We start from the raw sequence: 6,662 nt of genomic DNA on the forward strand, positions 1-6,662 counted from the left end.
CTACAATAGAACGAAACGGCCGCCCAGTGCTTCCAGGTTTTCCATGATTGTCTAGCTTCAATTGAATCATGATTTCAACCATACAATTACTAAAATCTCCACAAGAAAACCCCTTCTGATAAAAGTAAAGTCGACTGAATCATTTAATTAACAATATTAAATACATTTTTTCAGAAAATTATCTTTAAAATGGGTTTCAATAACATTTAAGAAGCTTTATCTTCTCTTTTTTAAGCATGTACAGGTCTATTTTTTTCAGAGTGACAAAATATAAGGCAGTGAAGCGTTATCTCACTAGTTCTCAACAAACTCTTGAAGGGTATCACTGATTAGTGATGTAATTAGTTAATATTTACCAATTGTTTTATGTCACCTTATCATGATGCTTTCATACATTCAATATTTAGCATATTTATTCATTATTGTTCATATTCTACTAATATTCATTGATTGATCTAGATGTAACTAAATCAAAAAACACTTCTTTATTTGATTCATTCGAGTACAGAAGTATGTTAAGAAATAATTCAGAAAGTCTTAGATTTCATTGAAATTTAACTCATGTCGATTAAAAACACTATGTTTAAGCAATAAATTGTGTTCTGTTCAAATGAGGTGTACTTCATAACGATATAAATGTCTACACAATTTAACATTGCTTTTTAGAGATTCAACTTTATTACGATGATGTTGGACATGTACTGATGTATCAGATGTATCAAATCAATACTTTGAAATAAACGTTTCTGTGAATAACTGTGTGCTACAGTCGATACAATCAATCAATAGTTAGAATGTAGTTGTAACTTATGAACACTTCAACAATCTCTTTTAAATTCTCACTGAAGCGATTTATTCAAGGGAATTTTATACAAATAAATGAAGAAGATGACTGTTCTTCCGATGAAAGAATAGATCAAATATATATACTCCTATACATTGATGTACTGTTCATTTAAAGATACCATTCCTTCTTGAATATTTTGAATGATTAACATAGATATTATTTTGTATAAAATTGAACATAATAATATCCACAAGGACCTGTCATAATTTAGATTTTCAGGTTAGAATTAAAGATATTTTTAGCCACTCAACTGTAATATTAAATGAGCTTGAGCAATGAACTACTAAATTAAACATAAATACCATAATTTAAAATAATTTATCTACTGAAACACAAGAATATTCAAAAGGTTAGTCCAAATTACCAATATGTTATCTAAGTCAATGATTTATTTATTTAGATACGATTACTAGTTGTTCCTAACAAAAGATATATACTGAACATAATAACGTTTAACAATATTGACATAAAAAAGAATATTTAATGTAAAGGATAAGTGAGTGCAAGGTAGGAAGATAGAGAGGAATCCTACTACTGAACTCCAAATAAAAAGTAATCTCCGATATTCATTAATAATGTATAAACCTCAAATCAAAATTTATATAGATAAAATACAAAAAGGCGGATAATGGGATATAGCTGCAGGAATACTTCAAATTCACTGACATACAAATTACCTTACAGTCATTTGTGTTTTCAATGACTTTTTATGAGATTAAGTTTTTCGCCAAAATTTTTGAATATGGTAATCGCCTTTTGATGTAAATCCTGATATGAAATGCGGGCCAGTTGCTTTCTTCTCTGATATCCCTTTGTCAGAGAGATATCACCACAACTTACACTTAAAATCGACTTGTTTAATTGATTGGAAATATATACAATCACATCATATCTTCTCGTTATAGCAACATATAGACAAAATTATCATATCCTTAAGTAAACTTTAGGTTCTCAAATTTTTATTCCGAATCAAAGCTATACAAAGTATATTTCTACAAAAATTCCATATCTACTGATACATATTGCTTTAGATTATATTAAAATAGATGCATATTTAAACCATATTTTCTTCCTAGTAGCTGATATAATAGAAGTGTCGAAATCTGCAGTTAATTGAGAGTTCAACTGAGATATATTTCTAAGGAAAGTAATCTTAAGAAAAAAATTGAACCATTGGTTTACTGTTATCCGAACTATTTATGTATGGTCATTCTCAACGGTGTCATTTAAACAATGTTGTTTAGCGTGGTTGAGAGAATATTCTGTTCATTAGCTCTTTATATTAAATCAGTTATCGAAAATCCATAACCAAAAGGGCATATTGCTTAGACAACTTGTCTGAAGAATAACATACTAGAATACCAAATAAAACATTATGTCTGAAACAATCTGTTACAGAATCGACATTATTAAATGTGTGTAGTTAAATTGTCATGTACGAGACCAGCATTCACACTTAGAAACAAAATATGTCAGATAATACGAATAGAAGCCTCTTTGAGTAAAACCTAAACAGAAGAATCTTTTTTGTAAGTTGTGTTTACTATATAAATATGCATTAGAAGTTTTTAGTAATAAGTATATACCACTGAGCCGGTGTTAATGTCTAACTTCCATCGATCCGTAAATGACTGCGCAATCATTCATCCATTGTCTGAGGCAGATATCTGTCTCTACCGGACACGGATCGGACCCTACTGGTCCAAAGGTCCGGGGTTCGAATCTGGCGCTTGGGATCGTAGACGTACTGCTGAGGAGTCCCATACAAGGATAAAATGGCCGTCCACTGCTTACAGGTTTTCAATGGTGGTCTTACATTCACTGACTCATGATCTCAATCAAAAACTTAACAATTTCCACAACCCCACACTGTTGAGTATAAATGTCACTACGTGCATTATTTATTTGAATCGTTTTCACAGAAAACTGTGTATTTTGTTACAAAAGGTTAAATGTAATAAAAGTAAAGCGCTCGCGCGCGAGACCGATAGGTCTTGGGTTCGAATCTCACGAAGCGGGATGGTGGACGCGCAGTGTTGAGGATTCCCACAATAGGACGAAACGGCCGTCTAGTGCTATCATGTTTTCCATGGTGATCTAGCTTCAATGATTCCAACTATAAATTTACTATAATCTCCACAAAAGCCCCTTCTGAGAAGATCATATTTGTAAGATGTTCTTTATTTATAATTATTATTTAGAAATTCATCTGATTACGCAATGATTATTATTTTTCCTTCATAAGATATTTTCAATGAGAAATAAGTGAAAGAAAGAATAATGAGTTGAATTGTTTAGAGCCATCTATGTTTTATCATACAGATTATTACACTTCTTACAAATAAATCTCCTCAATAAAATATATAAACCTTATGTGCTAAAATAAAACTATATACCGATCATCCTGGTGCTTTTCATGATTAATATTATAGGAACTATCCTTTTACATTTGGTATAATAAATTTAAATGACCCCACATTTAATTGTGCTCATTTTTAAGTTTTATTTTCCAATTATCATTTTTTACTGTGTTTTTTTAATATTCATTTCATTATTAATAAATTTTGGCCGTCTGTTGAAGCCTTTGAGCTTGTTAAATACCTATAATTTAGAGCATTAATTTTATTACATAATAGTTCTAAATCTATGTACAAGCACCCTATTCATCTTTATCTACGTATTGTTCATTCGAAGCGATCTTATCGCACAAAGAAGAAAAAACCCATTTGAACATATTCCTGAATGTGAAACAATCATGAATTCAGTTGAATGAAATTATCATCGATTTAAACAATTAATTTCATCTACATATCGTCAACTTTAATTTCAATGAATTCATAGACCAGTTTATTACAAGTTACAAACATATGTGATTTCTTTAATTGAATTCCACTTTTCATTCTATGGATTATACTTACCCTAACCATTTTGAAAAACCACATAGTTTTAGGTATCTAAATGAACGGTAATTATTTTTAGACTATAATTTTTAACAACATATTATTTCCATTGTTCATCATGAATTCCCATAGTGTATTAAATTGATTACCATGAGGTAATAGCTTCCGGTATGTATATTTCGTTATTTGGTGGAAAAATAGGTTGAAATATTTGAAGTATTTTTTAAGTGTTACAGGAGAACATATTTTCGAATGCCTTGTAAAATTTTTGTTCCTCCCCCCCCCTATTCAGACTTCATATCGTTCAACGACATGCAAATGTTTTAATTTTTCCCTTTTTTGTCAATGAATCAATCAGGTTTTATGTATTGTGTCACATGACTGGATCCTTATTTAATCCCTTCAAATGATGACATATTTTGGATTATTTATCAGTCATAAATCTCCAAACATGAAAGAATATTTAAAATATCAGCGGTTAATAATTAAAGGATCTTAAAACTTTTTTTGTTACTTTTTAATATTACTTGGTTACAAACTGGATAATCTTCTAGTTTGACTTTACATTTACCCATTAAGTGTTCATACACACTTCTAATGAGATACTCACATAAATAAGTAATTTGATACTTTTAAACTGAAATTAAGTAGATGAAATTGTTATTTGAAACTATACATTCAAAAAACTACTTTACTTGTTTTCACTATGAAATAACATCGAGAAATATATCACATCTCACTGAACTGCCTTCGTATTAACCCTGATAGTTTAGCAGTTTTTCTGTTTATTATCAGTAAGTAATATCTACATGTAACAAGATAAAAGTAATGTAGCATCAAGTCTCTTGACTGTCATCTCACACCTCAAAGTCTTTTAAACTCAAATACAAATCATACCAGAATTTCGCTTTCCTGTGCACCATAATTAGAGATGATTATGTGTTATAATTGCTTACTTTTTAATTAATAATTCGAATAAATAGTGATCTGTTCAAAATATAATAATTTTGTTAGAAAAAATGTGCCGACACATCATGATATTGCGATAAGAACTTATATTTAGTTGTTTGTTCAAACTAGGATATGTAATAATGTATTCAGACATAACTGTTTTCATGTTTATGACATACAAAATTCGAGTACTAAGTTTTAAAGTACTTTGAGATGAATGTTATATGGGTTAACGTAAGCATCCATAGCAGTCTGAAATAAATATCTTTGTTATACAGCTTAATTATCTCAGTCGATTTCATTATGCCACAAAACAGGTTACATGTTAGTATTATAATAATCGGAACATCTGAAGTTATTCGCAAGCAACCGATCAGTGTATGGAGCAAACCATGATTATTGTCTATGGCTAAATTGTGAACCCCGTTAGGTTATTTTGTGAAAATACACCAAAACAACTTCGTGAGTGTCAACAAATCACGGAATCTTCCTTATCGTATACTATCATCAATGTAAACAAATTATCAAACCATTACCAACCGCAACTTTATTTTTGTATTTTCCATTATTTTTTACTAAAGTAATGTGAATAATTAAAGCCTTTACATAAATCTACTCCTCATCTTATTATTAATCAATCCATTCAAATCGAACCTACCGCGTTATAATTGGTTCTCCAGAAATAGACTAAGATTAAATACATTCTTAATTTCGTTTTTTTTCATTTCTTTAACATAAGAATCATAAATTTGCATCAAATGCTTCCTTCCTATTTAAACGGAATGTTGCTTATACTTTTGTTCATATTCATGATTATTATTATTATTATTTTTGTTGTAGTGGTTTTTGATCATTTATTACAGTAAACAGAAAGCAATGGTTAGAAACAAACAGTGAAAGGAATACAATTAGAATTTTGTCACGCTATAATGATCTGATTTTCTAGCATCAATACATTTAATTTATACGCCAAAATGAATATTTCCCTTATGTATTTATCATATTTCTCAATAAGTTTCACATGAATAAAACTTATGAACAAAACCATATATGTGATGTAGTTTAGTTTGTCGGAATAAAATTTGTTCTCTCCCTCCCTCTCCCTCTCACTTTTCATTTCAAAATAAACTAAAAAATAAAAAAAATGGTAAATAACAAAATATTAAATGTTAAAATACAAAAATAATCTCTTTTGAGACAAAGTATGGTTACTTTTTTTAAAAAAAGTTAACTAGTTAGACTTTAAATCTAAAACAAAGGGAGTTGACTATGTGTTTTTCTTTTTTTTGTTGTTGTCTTTAGATAATGCAAATTTAACACCTAAAACATTATCAGAAAGAAGGTTTTGTGGAGATTATAGTAATTTTATATAGTTGAAATCATGAGTCAATTGAAGCTAGACCACCATAGAAAACCTGGAAGCACTGGAAAACCGTTTCGTCCTATTGTCGGACTCCTCAGCAGTGCGCGTCCACGATTCCGCCTCACGAGATTCGAACCCAGGATCTGTCAGTCTCGCACGCGAGCCCCCCATTTGATAATGATCATATGCTCGCTAGTGACTGGCTCCAAGAGGTATTTCCGGGAGTTCTAGTGAGAAGCAGTGACCAGTAGAGTTCAACCAGGTCTGTTGGGGGACATCAACTCACTGAAGACAGTGATGAATGGTTGCTCAATTTGGTAGATTGGTTGAAGTTAGACATTAACACCGTTGGATACCGGCTGGCTCAGTAGTCTAGTGGTTCAGCGCTTGCGTGCGAGACTGATATGTCCAGTGTTCGAATCTCGTGAGGCGGGATCCAGGATACGCACTGCTGAGGAGTCCCATAATAGGACGAACTGGTTGTCCAGTGCTTTCAGGTTTTCCATGGCGGTCTAGCTTCAATTGACTCTTGAGTTCAACTATATAAAACATTAATATAGCATTTTTGATATTAACTTAGTTAACTGTATAAACATTTTTA

This window comes from Schistosoma mansoni, assembly GCF_000237925.1.
Source record: "Schistosoma mansoni, WGS project CABG00000000 data, supercontig 0203, strain Puerto Rico, whole genome shotgun sequence".
NCBI lineage: Eukaryota > Metazoa > Platyhelminthes > Trematoda > Strigeidida > Schistosomatidae > Schistosoma > Schistosoma mansoni.